The following is a 15922-nucleotide window of genomic DNA, read 5'->3' on the forward strand; positions in this document are numbered from 1 at the left end:
CATATCCACTCTATCAACAGTTGTGAATAATTTCTAAAAATAGTCTAATCAAAGCATCTATTCGAGTTCCTGCTATCTAATTTCCAAAATCATCTCTCAATTAAACAATACTATTCTTCCGTCTTCAAGCAAAAGCTTTTGAATGAAATATCTCGAATTATTATCTCTCTCTCTCTTAAAGGGGTGTTTTTCGTTACCCCCTCTTCCCCTTTATTCTTTAATAAGCTAACCGAGGTGGATCTAAAGGAACGTTATTCATCCGGCCCGAGTAGCTTGAGCTTAAGCCCAACGTAGGGAAAAGAATCCTCTTCGTATGCATCATTTCATTAGTGGGGCCTCCTTGCACGTAAGTGGTGTTTGATATTGAGTTGCCCAAACAAATAGAAAGTTAAAAAAAGAGATGAGTGACCATAAACGTGAAAAAGACTTCTTCTTTTTTTTTTTCTCATGAAGTATAAAGAAGATGCAATTTAAATTGTACAGTGGCACAGCAGTACTGGCAGAATCGCCAAGTTATGGCTGAAGATAGCGAAATGCTTCGACAAGATCTTTCGTTTATTTTTTTATTTTTTAATGGCATACAGCTTAATTCTTACGCATTACCCAGTACATGTTAACTACTACATGACTAGCCATATGAATCTGCATATATATAGACAGTACCTCACATGATGCACTGCTTTCCTCATGGTTTTGTTCATGTAATGTTTCGTAAAGCCGGCACCCTGCTGTTTGTAGCTGAATTCAAAATAAAGACACAAAAATAGCAGCTTATTGGTTGAAATGTCACATGCTCAAGGAAATTAAGATCCGACAACAAGTACTATGATTGATGCATGGCTTTTGCCATTGATCATTATCATGAAGTCATTTCATGCATGTGATCAGTTAATTACTCGTGAAAAAATTATATACGTATCATATATATATATATATATATATATATAAAGAGAAAGAGGACTGCTACAGGTACCCAGCGATGGGTACCTGTTGCGGAATCGGCTGACGTGGCATAATGCCACATCAGCCGATATAATTAAAAAAAAAAAAACTACGACTCGAGGTGGGCCTCCTCAAAAACTGTAAATTTTTTAGGATGCAGTCTCTCCCCACCGCCGGTCGAAATCTCGACAAGTCACCTCTCGCAACATGTCCTCTTCCTCTTCTTCTACTTCTACACCTTCTTCGACTTCCAATTCCCGACGATGTCCATCGCCGTTGGTTTCTCGGACGACTACGATGACGCCGATGCCTTCGGTATCGTCTCTGGCTAAACGTTCACAGTCAGTGGAGAGGAGGAGGATGGCCACTCCTCGGCCCAGTTCTCTGGACTCGAGAGCTGGGAGCGGCAATGGTGAAGTGTCCACGGCTCAGAAGCTATTGTTCACTTCGGCGAGGAGCTTGTCGGTGTCGTTTCAGGGTGAATCGTTTCGCTCCAAGTCAGCAAGGCGAAGCTTGCGCCATCTCCATTGCCGAGCGTGAGGAAGGGTACTCCGTAGAGGAGGAAGGCGACGACATCGGCCAGAGCTGTCGATAAGACTGAAAACTCGAGGCTGGGTCTCTTCGTTTGACGGGAGATTGGGTTCAGAATCGGAAAGGCAGGATGAGGAAAGGGGGAAATACACGACTGCAAAATTTTTTTTCCTCTTTGTGCTGTGCCCATCGACGACGACTCCTCCAACGGGACGACCTACTCCACCATCGACGGAAAGCAGCAAACGTTCCAAGTATCAAATCTTCCTCAATCGCAAATTTTTTTTCCTCTCTATGCTGTGCCCATCGACGACGACTCCTCCACCATCGACGGAAAAGCAGCAAACTGGGTCTCTTTCCAAATAGATTCAAGTTTTTGCTACGGTCTCTTTCCACCATCGACGTCGCAGTGCTCTTCTCCTCCACTTCCCATCGCCGGCATCCTCTCCACCATTTACAGAGCAGGTAAGGAAAATAAAAAGCTGAACAAAATCAAAATGGGTCTCTTTCCAACCAGAATTGAAATAAAAATTCATCAAACTTGACTAAAAAAACCCAGAAAGCTTCGGGAAGGAGATGATAAAGCTTGATCTCAGAGAGAGAGAGAAGCTTCAGTGAGAGAAGCAGTTATTATGTGTAAAATCAATATTGGGTTTTGTAACAAGGAGAGAATGGAGCTTCGTTATTATCGGAAGGAGGGAGAACTAGTGTATACGAAACACACCGTTTCATTTGCACACGTGGAGGGACGTGTACGCAGGGGGTACGCATTGCCGGGTGCAAATAGACTTTTTCAAAGAGAAATGATATTTACAGTCTTAATTTTGCAAGTGCCGTATAATTTTTTTTGAAAAAAGTGAATTAATACGAGACTCACATGAAAAAAAATAACTTTTTAATCATGGACCCTACTTTTTTTTTCAAAATGATTGTGCGATATTTACATACTCCACGATTATATATAACATTACTCATATATAAATGTATGCTTGAGTTTTAATGATATAATAATGCTGTTAATGAAAGGTTTCTGCGGGGAGAATATAAGCCAAGTCGGTGTCGATCGGCATTGAGAAGCTTTTTTGCATGTGTGTGGTGTAGAGATAATAATGAAATTAATTAAACAAATTAGTTTTGACCTAAGACTATGACTGGATTGAGTCCTGATCACCAACACATCATGATCAATACTGGAATATTATCTCTGATTAATGGTAAATAAATTATTCATGGAAGTGGTAGCGGAATAAAATAGGCCAATGATTTCAGAAAATTAATTATAATTACTGATCAGAGGAAAAATATTTGAAGAAAAAAAAAATGAAATTCAAGTATACTCGAACAAATCTGTGAGTAAATTAAGATATAAATTAATACAAGCACAGATCAGATAATGAACATGATATATATAGAGAGATTTAAATCGATCGATCGATCGAGAGAGAGAAGATTCTTTTAAGAGCATATGAATTTTCTCTAATTTAAGAACATCTATATATATATATATATATGTACGTATCTGAACCAGCGCGCATCAGAGATAGAATGCATACTTTAAATGGTGCTTATAATTAAGATCACTGGAATTTCCAAAACAATCATAATATTTAACCATTAATTATACAAACTTTTTCACGTATAAATATTATTCTCTCTTAAAAAAATATAATTTGTAAAGAAATCTATATATAACAGTACTGAGTAGAACATTTCGATCCCGCAATTACAAAAAAAAAAAAAAAAATTATAATTAAGGAAATGCATGCTATATATATATATATAGGCTTTAAGAAGAAGCTATAAGGAAAAGAAAAAGAACCCACTTACTAATTAGAAATCCCATAAAATTCATAACTTCTTGATCAGGATTCAGGAAATACAGTACATGAGAAAAATATTGTCAACTTACAGCTTTGGGGGCGATTATGGCAACTTATGGGCCTATGGCTAGCTAACTGATGGAAACTTCCCAAGGGATCGCATGATCCAAGGATTGAGCGAAATGAACAAAACCAAAACCCTAGACTCATGATGATTTGGCCATCGATGAACATTAGATCAATGCGATCCCTTTGGAACTCTCCATCTGCACTAAGCTGAACTCATGTCTATTATGGCTACTGGCGTTTTGTTGCAGGTTTGTGATGATAAAGAAAAAGGTGCTAGCTCATGCTACCTCTCCATGTTCTTGGAGGAAATGCGCTTAGAGAGTGAGTAAACAACAAACATTGGGGATCGGATGGCGCTTTGATTCATAGAATAAATACAAGAAAGTATAGTTGTTTTTGGAAACTATTATATATATATATATATATATATGCGTTCACGCATTGTTAGCCAGTGGTATATGAAGTCATGAGTCAACTTGAAATACATGCTAGGAGCTGCGCGCATGTGCTTGGTTCTAATGTGAATTTACTAAATTGCGCTTGGCAGTATATATTATTATTGTCCTTGCAGTGAAAGCACAATCACATATATATTCCAATCTAATCCCATCCCGCATCCTATGCATGTAGTATGTATTCATTGGAGGACCCGTATGCATGCATCATATCGGAATCTCAACTTATCCCAATATATATTCACTGATCTCAACGTACGTTGATGGCTACAAAATGCTTAACCAATCCCAACACATTTCACCCTGGTTAATTCTCTAGGCTAGCCAAATATATATATTGATGCAAGTGACAAATTACCTATATATGCCGAATCAAAGGGGGCTCCATACTAATGCTACACACACACACACACAGTATATATATCATAGTTCATGTAAAACCGTGATTTTTTTCTTTCTAAAGTTGCTTAAGAGAGGTGATTGGAGCAGTAGAAATTCATAATCATGATTCAAGGATGCAGCGCTTTTCATGCACCCAATGGTTCATGCTGATCTTCATGATTCTTGACATGATTATATATGCATGTTAATATATGATCGTATCGGATTCTCTTAATTTTAAACTTATAATTAAGAGCTGTAGAGACGCACTAATCAACTTTGTGTCGTGAATTGGATGACATTGATTAATGTAAAATACTGTTTGGTCCTTGCAAGAGGGGAATATTGCCCCTTATGACCTGATCAGGATCCGGCCTTCCCATCGATCTTCATCTTCCAGCTTTTAGCTGTTGAACAGCTTGAATTAATTAAAGAAGGTTAAAAAGAAAAGACATAAAAAAGAAAATAATAAATATAATTGAGGGCCCAACCGGGTTCGAACCGGTGACCTCTTGATCTGCAGTCAAATGCTCTACCACTGAGCTATGGACCCATTTACTTACCACTGAAGCTGGGTTTTATATCTAAAACCCTTCGTACACCTCATCGACACATGCACCTCGTCCCTAATCTCTCTCATATATATCTCTAGACCTATATATTATCACACATGCGTTCTTCTGCATGATCTTATACGCATTCTAATTAATATGTAAATATTTATATTTATTTTTATTAATTAGTACTGTTCAACGTCGATCTATATCAGATGAATAACATTCCATGAGATGGCAATTATAAGGTGCTAAGGCGCAAGGCATTGTGAGAATTCAGTAAATGAGATATCTCCATTTGTCTAACTCTAGATTAATTGCTTCACCGTAGGTCAATTTCAATGGCTCATTAATATATATAGCTATGAGAGAATATCTGCATTAATTATGAGTACTAGTGTTGGGCTTCAACTTTGGAAGAAATTATATATATAGTTTTTTTAAATTATAAAAAAAGGATGTGAGCTTATATATGGGTGGAAAACATTATTAGACAGATGTGAGAGGAAACACATTATCTAACGAAGATTGATGGATCTCTGTCCCCTCTAGTTCAAATATCTTCCTGGTATTGTTGTTGTGGTTAATTTGCAATACATGGACAACGTAGATGAACATGATCTGCATGCATGGGCGCAGACATGTGGTAAGCTGTCAAATTTTACCAAGTCAGAACAGAATTAAGCTTGTCAAGGAAGTTCAAAACTGAAATTTTCAACTGGGAAAACCATCCTAGCTGTATATTCTGATAACAGTGCCCATTAAATGACCATTAATTGTAAGGCCTCAGTGGCAGACTTTCCATGACGTTTGATCTGAGTCCATTTTATCGTCTGAAACAAAACAAAACAATTTATCAGGTACTGTAGCTGGCTAGGTAATAAATACAATCAGGCATCCAATTAGTGGGAGAAAATTGAAAGTGATATTGCATCACTCAAAAATTAACTGTTTATTTGTTGATAATTATTTTTTATTAAAATAACTATTTCTTATTAAAATGAGCATATGTTATTTTTATTATAAATAATTCGTCACAGATGTTATTTTTTTTATAGTGATCTCGACTAGATATTTATTATTTACATTCCGCCTTCCGGTAGATCACAAGTTAGAAAAGAGGCCAAAGATAAGCTAGAGACAATTGAAACAAGCCTTTCATAAACTGAATTCATGATATTCTACATGATCAGATCATCCTTGTCTCAGAAACGTATAAATTATTAACATGCATGCTTCCCAATTGATCAAGCAGTATTGATTATTGTGAATGACTCACCTTTATGTATATGTGTCTAGCTATGTGTGTGCGAGTGCGCGCACAACCTTCACTTCACTAAGGTTTGTTCTTTGTGAATTTTTCTAGAGAAAGCTGCCCACGTCAATTTTGGTCCTCATACTACAACAGATAGGAAACATAAACAAAGCATAAAACAAAAGGCAAGAAAAGTTCATACATACATACATACATATATATATATATATATATATATTGTGGCCATCCACTTTTAGGGAAAATATTTCTAAAGCTAATTTCAATCTTGAGTAATTCTACTCATCAGCCTGTTGTTTATTCTACACCACACACCCCGTTTACATGTCCTTATTTGTTTTTCATTCATGCTGAAATGCATGTTTAGAGACTCCCTCCCTAATTTTGAGCTCATTTTGAGATTTTTTCCCTCAACCCCGCGTTCTCCCCTTTACCAATCTCACCCACGCCACCGTCTAGGGCCGCCAAGGGAAACGATCGACCTAAAAGCATGATCAATCCACGTCTTCTACGCCCGCTTCTCCATCCCTTTTCATTGACTGAAAACTTCCATTTTTTCACTCTATTTGATTTTGTTTCCTAGGTAAGATCTCTACACTTCTAAGCAATCTTTCTCATACCTATTCTATATATGTATATATATATATATATATATTCCTTTTGCTCATTTTAGATCTTTTGTTATTTTTGTTAGTTGTATGTTTTTGTGTTTCTGTTGTTCGGAAGATTTGTATTTTTGTTTGATTTCCTTTTCGTTGTTTCAAGATTTTTGTTTCTGTTGTTTGAAAGATTTTTTTGCATTGTATGTTCTTGTATTTCTGTTGTTTCACAATTATCAGCATATGATTGTGGACAAACCATATCATACACAGAACACAATTATGGGGCAAAAGCATTTTAAACTAGTTGGTTAGCTCCTTGAGCTTTAGGTCATATAAAGGGTCGATCTTTAATTCTTAACATCTATTGTTGAATAAACTTTTTTGTAGGAGTTCATGACTCCTTCTGCCTTCTGGAAATGAGCTATGTATGTTTTGATTCCATGACTTCCGTCTAAAGGTGCTGTAATACGTGCCCTTTTCTTTTTCTTCCTTTTCCCTTCAGCAACAGTCTGTGATTTCCTCTTCAAGTTGCCTACTGGTGAGGGGGCTCCCAAAAATTCACAACCAACAATGTGCACCCGACTAGGCACCATTACAAACCTTTCAATGTTGGCAGGAGTCAAAATAACATCTGAAAGAGTGGCTTTCGGGTTGTTGGTTACCCAAGTCTACACTAATTGGATACGTGCCTCTTCTAGCGGGGATAGAAGGATCTCAAAATCATGCTCGCTAGAAACTGGGGACCAACAAGCCCTAACAAGGAATTCTTGATTTAGGGTCTCATTTGCTGGAAATTCCCAACTAACTCTTGAGACAAAGAAAAATTTTCTCTCCCAGTCTTTGGCATGTGAATATTTGCGTTCTAGTTTAATTAACTTATTGTGAGACCTAAAACTACAAAAGGTTTCCATTTGAATGCCTAAACCAATGGAGCGAAAGAAACTCGTGGGCTGTGAGATCAAGGTATTCATCACCCATAGGCTCCAGTACCTGCCGCTATAAGACCCAACAAGCTATTAAGATTCTCCAAGCATTGAGCACTACTTGGGCCGGAGCAAGCCCCAGGTTGTCTAATACATAGCGGACAAGCCGTATGAAGGGTAAACAAAGCCCCATTGTGAACATTGTAATATATAAAGAAACAAAAATCGCCATACCTCTAGCATCAACTGCTCCATGATTTAGAGGATGTGGTCTCAAGGCCACCAAATATGGAATGTTGAAGTTGTTCCTCAAATTCTCCAATTCATGAGAAGCAGTGGAAGACCACCGATGGCCCACGAATATGGAGCAAGGAACACCCTCCCCTTCTCAGTTAGGGTTTACGGGGATTTCCTCAATACGCACGGGAGAATTGCAGGTTGGGAAGAACTAGCTCACGAGAAGAGGCCGAGGGTTTACCCTTGGAAGAAGGCATTGGAAGGTAGCGAGAGTTGTAAAGGAAGATACAAGGTCGATAAAGTGGTCAAAAGGAAAGCAAGAACCCAAGAATATCAAGACATTCAAGAAGGGAAAATAGGAGAAGTCAAAAGAGGAAGTGAGAAACAAGGAGTCCAGAAATCTTAAATATGAGTGACAGTTGGTATACGAAAGAGCGGGAAGATGAAACGACACTTTGACAACAAACCACGGTTAATGAAATGACGACATGATTACAAGTGGATACAGGCCCCAGTCGGGCTCCTAGCCCGCAGCCCTCTAAAAGCTTGGCCCACCTCCAAGGACCCAACCCACCCCAGATATAGAAGAAATAACCACTTGAGAGTCCATTGGATGAGAGTGGTTACCACTTGAATATTAGATGAGCTCCTCATCCCAAGATTTAAATTTTGAACAGTGGATAGGATCGCTATCACATAGTAACAGACATTTCGTGGACTCTATATTAATAGAGAACCCAAGTATATAACGATCATCTGATTCATTGGTATTGAAAAAAATTTTCTCACTGTGATTATTGACTTAGGCATCGGAGGCATTCCCACGAATCCCAAGTCAATCTAATCTTTAGTTGTAGGTGATTGTACGTGAGTGGCAATGAAACACGTCCATAACAAATAGCCTATAAATATATACTTGAATCATTAATCATCTACTATTTTGATTTGAAAAATGACAAATCTACTCATAAAAAATTTATAATTTTTTTTTTTACACGATTTTTGACAAATTTTTTCTTTTTATATGTTTTATTTTTTTAATAAAATTAATGGTTTGAAATGAGAAACCTACGTGAATATGAGTACAATTAACATGATTGCCCTTGATCATGTGGTAATTGTAATTCATGTAATGGCATGAGGCCGCTAGCTTTTGTTTGAAGCGCGCTTCTGATATTATTTGACTCTTATATATAATTTTAATTAATGCATGGGTAATTGTAAAAAAGAATGTTAAATGTGCCATAATTTTTTTCTCTTCCTCCTTGAGAAGTCCACCGCCAGATAATTTAGTTAATTCCCTTTTCCAATTGAATAATTTCCATTCAACTCAATAGAAAAAAGGGGTTTGATCGATGTTTTGTAGAAAATTAATCAAAGCCGTTAATTAAATAAGGCTAAATATTTTTTTTTTAAAAAAACCCGAAGTGAAATATAGATTCAAATTACATCAAGAGCTGGATTAATGGGAGGCGAACTAGAGCCAAGATATATTTCCTTCACATGTGTGTCCGGCACACTCCTAGTACAGCGTGTGTCACGTGCCTCTACAGCCTTCTTAATTGCTCAATGTTTTTTCATTTTCCAATGTTTTTTTTTTCCAATGTTTTCATGTTTTTATAATTTTTGTTATGTTTTGTTGTCAGTGCTAGGTAATAATAATATAAATAGGCTATTGGACTTTTGTCTATATCAAGAGAACCCGCTTCTCCTTTAGAAGATGGGGGATGGTTTTCCCTTTCCTCCTTTGGAGGATGAGGGTTGGATACCCTCTCCTCCTTTGGGGGTGAAGGATGGTGATCTCTATTTTTACAGATTGAATAGTATATTCACAGATAAATCAGGATAGAAATTTCTATTTTTCAAAGAAATCTCTGTTTTTCAAAATATTCTCATATCTCAGAACATTTTGTCATGGGTGAGTTTATAGAACTTAAGACAATATCTATCATAAAAAAATTTGTGTGCGGGAAAACCCCTCACAGATGCGTAGTTTGGCTTGTAATCTGGATAGACTTTGGATTTCATGAATTAATGAAATGAAGTCTATTTTCTATAATAAAAAAAATGACTATGTATAAATGTTTAATTTTGTAGTGCATATGCATTAATAATAGTACAACTTTGATGTGACTACTATTAATTCTTCATCATGAAATGTTTGCTAACTTTCAACGTACCTAACATCCACCACATTCTTTAGTCGTCATCGTTTAGTTATTTAAACACATTCATGTTTGACATCAGTGTAATATTTTAATTACCTATTGGGAAAAGCTGAAATAATTACAATATAATACTCTATATATAATGGGAAGTCAAAAGAAACGATTATTCTGCATATTTGATTGGTAATTAGAGTTTTTTCTTTTTCATGTAGTTTGAAATTAGAGTTGAAATTACAAGAAAAAAAAAAAAAAAACATCTATGTCGGGACCACATAATTGTGATCTCGACTATATAAATAATTGGCCACATATCAACATTAATTTTCTTGTAGTGCGAATTTAAAATGTTGCACGAATTGAATATATACCCACCATTATATATTCAATACTGGCAAAACCTCATATATATATAGAGAGAGACAGAGAAAATGATAAACTTGTAATTAGTCTACATTACAACTTGGATTCGAAAATATTTTATTTTATTTCATCTCATCTCATAATTACAATTTTTTTAAATTTTCAACAAAATATAATAAACAATTCAATTTTTTTAAATTCCAATCCATTTTTTCAAATCCTAAAATAATAATAATATTAAAAAATAATATTCTAAACATATTTTATTCAACTTTTATCTTTTATTTAAAACTATCTCATCTTATCTCTAAATCCAAACCAGCCCTTAGGATGAAAAGGACGTACAACTACTAGTCATATAAAATTGAAATTATTTTTTAATAACGTGGCACAATTATTACATTAGTTATTTAGAATAAATTGTAAAAAAATTATATGTGTCATATATATTATCTTGTATATAATATTGGCAACTGAGCAATTGGGAGGGCGTCTTCGATTTCTTCTTGTGTTCCAGCTTGTTGGTCGGAAATTAAGGGCATGTGTAATTAGTGCTTCATGTTTTGATTGAGTACTGAGTGGTTTTATATCAAATGTTAATATATATATATATATATATAGAGAGAGAGAGAGAGAGAGAGAGAGAGAGAGAGAGAGAGAGAGAGAGAGAGAGAGAGAGAGAGAGAGAGAGAGAGAGAGAGAGAGAGAGAGAGAGAGAGAGAATATGTTGATGATGAACAGGTACAGAGGAAGAAAGAATATTGAAGGGCAGCAGCCAACACTTTAACGACGGCGCCTAACATATATCCCTAATTCCCCGGGCGGGCCTTTTGTCAGTCAAACACCCAGAAGAAGTAGTATTAAATTATTGATTGCATCATCACGTGGCCGATCGTCAAACTAAATATGTTGACTAATCGGGGCGTCCATTATCCCACTAGTACTCATCAATAATATCATGGGATCGATCAAGAATTCAGAAAATTAAGTAATTAATTATTCATATCTGCGCGCAGATTCAATAATATTAGTAATAATTAATTTACCGAATTGATTTACTCATGATTTCCTTAATTAATTTAATTAAATATGACATGGAATAATTAAGTACTATATACTGAATCATATATGCTTCATGAATTAACAGTACTAGCTAGCTAGCCTATCAAATTAAAAACCCACCTCCATGCATGCATGCCATTCGACATGCACCAGTTTAATTTGCATCCATGCATTACAAAAAAAATAAATACTTTGGACGATGATGATCAGTACTGTCGACGTACCTGAACAAAGTACTGTAGTTAATGAATTGGCCTAAATCATTGCCGGAATATTAAAGCTGATGTACTGGCCTGACGCTAGCTTGCTAGGGATCATATATAAGGACGTGTTTTCTTCTGACCTCTCTCATGATCTCAGACTCGATCTCTAATTAATTAATGGAAAATCATGGTATCCTTACTATCAAATACTATCAGTCTGTTTATTTCTTTTAATTTTTTTGCCTCTGTACGCTGGACTACTTCACTTCAAAATTTGCAATCAGCTTTATCATTTCTCACACTTATGTAAGTAAGATATATTTGACATAAATGAAAATCACCATAAATGTGTTTAAACTTTTCTCTCTCTCTCTCTTTTTTTTAATTTTAATTTTATACTTGATTATTCGCATTTTGCAGTCACAAAATCTATCGTTCCAACATTTAATTGAATTGTCAATTTTTGTGTTAGCTTTCTTTCTCAACAATAGAGAGAGAAAGCATGAGAGAGAAAAGGAGAAAGTTCGGGTCAATAATTGGCCGTCAGCAGGGATGCAAGGAGGACAAATCCGCGAGGTGTTTTGTGTGGGAGTGAAAATTTGACCAATTTGAAGATTGACACAGGAATTTCATCATTTTTTTGTATAATGACAGGCTTACTTCCTACCACTTATATACTATTCTCTTTTTTTTATTATTATTATTTTTACTTAATAATTAAGGAAGTAATTATTAGTAAGATTGTATATTTTTAAAAAAATTTCTTAATAGCTATGTTAAAAAAAATACTTAATTAAAAGAATAAAAATTTTAAATACAGTATGTAATAATAAATGGATGATAAAAAATGGTAAGTTATCATTATTTATTTATTTTGTCAAGATTAAATCTTAGGCAGATCTTGTGATTTGAGCAAAAAGGATGAAATGGGCTTTTGAAGTCCTAACCTGCAGAGGAAAAAATTTAAAAAAAAAAAATGATCAGTACGTAATAGATCACCGTTAAGGGTAGCACTAGTACGTAACCCTAATTAATTAGGTTTTCCATTCAACATTTTGGTCCTCTGCATGGGCGTTTGTGTACGTATGAGTGCATGCTTCTTCTTTCCCTTGGGACTTTGGCCCAAAATTTCCGTACCACCTGAGGAGAGAAATTATTAATCGTATTTCGCTTAGTTAGATATTGATCTGGTCTTTTCGAACGGACTTCATGATGATGATGATGCTAATTTTATATATTTTAGATGTCTTGCATTGATCATGTGCGAGTACTACTGCATGCATGCTCGCATGACTAGCATGCTGACCATCATCATGTCATGTTTTATGAAGTAAAAAAAAGTATGCTTCATGTTTATTTATTTCAACCTATATAGCTATTTGCGGGACTAAAACTGCTTCCACACCGATCTTTAGCAATACGGGATCGGATGATGTTGATGATGTCATCAAATGTCATGCATGCATGTATCATGAAATATATTTAAAACAAATTAATTAGCAAGGCCGGTGCTAGCAAGCTAGCTAGTTAAAGTCTTTGATCTATTGAGGTACGTACCTGCATTCCTCGTATAGCTGCGCTCAAGACGTTGCAAGAATATTAACATGTTTCAATCCTATCTTAGGTATGATCTTCGAGTACAAATTCTTACTTCATAGGCCGGCAATGTCCTATTTATAGGTTGAAGTACTACACCTGATCTTATAGTTTTGACCGGACAGATGTATCATCATAATCACATGTTTCATTATGCATGCATAGGCTACAAATGGTTGACCTACTATATAGATATATAGTCTAGATATTAATGTGTTCTGATCATACTGAGCAGGCTAGCTAGCTGATCAGTTAGGTTAATTTCCCAATGAACCAGGCCTGGAGGCAACATTTTAAGGGAGAAGTTTTAATTATTTTAAGAAGTACTTCAATACATATTTCAAAGTTGTGATCCAATAAAGAAAAAAAATTAAAGACTTCTTTGGAAAGTGATCTCTTCTCATCTTAAAATTTTTTTGTTATTTTTTTTAAAAAATATCACTCAAATATAAATACTTTTCAATTTCAAATCTTCAACTTTTTTATCTATTCATTACCTAATCATTATAACTTTCTCAAATTTCTAAACAAAACACACAAAAATGTTACTTTTTCAAAATTTAAAATAAGAATAATATTAAGATATTATATTCTAATAAGATTTTAATTTTAGAATATTTGTTCTCTCTCATTTCCTAAAAGTTAATAAAACATTTTAATTCAAATAATTTCATTATTATTCACAGACCATTTCACTACTATATTTTAAAAATCGAATTCTCATTGATCCCATCTTACTTTTCAAACGTCAAATTTTAAGTGGATATTGGAAATTTAAATAATCTACCACGTACCAATATTGCAAATAGTCGACATTAAATATTTCCACAAGCTAGCCTAATATTGAAGCGTCATCCATGAGCAGAAATTCCAATTCCATTATTATTATTTTGGGTTAGTCGCAAAGCAACAATTCCTTTAGAATTGAATCATATATGATATATGTCACACGTGCTATATACCAAATTCATATATAGCACTCGATCGGTCCCTGTCTGACCACCACTTATATATCAAAAGCATGCACACATGCTTTTGATCTTTTGAAGGCAGACCAAATTTTATATTTCAATTTGAACATGGACATTTGGTTTTTTCTGTCTTTCTATCCGATCCTTCCATTCATGCATCTAATTATTATAAGAAATCGCTTAATATTTGTAACTTTTTGGAATTAATATAATTCTAGTATATCATCAGAATATAGTACTGATGTTTAGATATATATATATATATATATATATATATATATATATATATATAACTAAATGCATCATTACAAGAAAAATTCTTATAATTTGTGGTCAGTTATATATATAGTATGAGAATGACTTTTTTATATCAAAATCAGTCCATTCTCACTGCAAAATAGTGATCATTCTCATCACAAATAACTAATCACAAATACTCCTATTTCTTGTGGTGTGTGTACGCTTATAATCATGCACATTAATATATAATAAATAATATGATGACTTTTGACATTTTTTTTTGACAAAAAAAAAAAAAAGAACCTTTCACATGAACCTTTGGTGATGCTGAAAGTACTGATGCTGAAAATAGTCTAATTATATATTATATTGATCGATGGATCTTGATCTTAAGTACCACATTAATTCAAAATGTTGGATTTTTTTCACTAACAGATCGATCATATATAGTGAATTAGTTGACTAGTATGCATGGAAGCAGGTGGTTTTTCCCCGATCTCTCTGTGAACAAAGTGGGCAGGAATTATGAGGAGATTAGAGTTGTGCTAGATCTTTAGACATGATTCTATTAGTCATGTTAATTATAATTAATTAGAAACCTATGGGCTTGAATATTAATATTATATATGGGCATACTGAGTGATCATATACTCGTTGCCAATTATAAGAATTAGAAAAAATATAATTGCAAGTATAATTATGTATTAATCTGTACACTAATGTGATGTGATTGGTCAAAATTAAATTTTATTGAAAACGGTATTAATTTAAATTTTAAGTATGAATGAATCAGTATTAATACACAAATTAGTACGCGACTATACTTGTATATAGTAAAACTCTAAGAATTAGATGGTGGACGTACATACGTACGTACAAAGATCGATATCCAGCTTGTTAATATATATATATATGCAGGCAGCTTGTTTTTATATAATATATTTATATAAATTATATGCAGGTTAATGTACCTCGATCATCGTATATATAATATATAGTATAACTACGTACGTTTGCAAAATCAAACTATATATATATATATATAAAGTTGATCATGTGACGCAAGGCATGATTCTGATGATCTTTCTCGTGTTTGCTTAAATTAATATTATTTTGATCGAAGATGACATCAAGGCAAATCAGGTAGTACTACTATTTGTAGAGTTCTAATCCCTAATTAATTAAGCTAATCTATAATATTATATATACATAATTGATCAAATTAATTTAAACATTAAACTCATGCGATCATGATCATGATCTCATAAATTAGTCAAAGAGCGGCGCGTTTGTTTTAATCTGGCCTGGCCAGGTTTTCTTTCTGTTCAGCCAAAAAGATAGATTAATATATTAGAAGTCATGATGATGATCATGTCTAAACACAAGATTAATGATCGATCTGCCCAGTGGCAGAACAGAAATTTGTTTTAGGAGGGGCCAAGTAAACTTAAAAGTATAAAAAGATATTTTTTATTCTATTTCTCTACGATTTTTTTTTTTTTTTGGTATAAAACTATTAGATAGTAAGATCTAAA

At 34.3% G+C, this 15922-nt stretch overlaps 1 non-coding gene across 1 annotated transcript; it reads right to left on the reverse strand.

The window, feature by feature from the left end:
* Positions 1 to 4679: 4679 nt before the first annotated feature.
* On the reverse strand, positions 4680 to 4751 carry TRNAC-GCA. Its single transcript has one exon. It is a non-coding gene; the product is annotated as a tRNA-Cys (tRNA).
* Between the last annotated feature and the right edge of the window lie 11171 nt (positions 4752 to 15922).

This window comes from Carya illinoinensis, chromosome 4 (assembly GCF_018687715.1).
Source record: "Carya illinoinensis cultivar Pawnee chromosome 4, C.illinoinensisPawnee_v1, whole genome shotgun sequence".
NCBI lineage: Eukaryota > Viridiplantae > Streptophyta > Magnoliopsida > Fagales > Juglandaceae > Carya > Carya illinoinensis.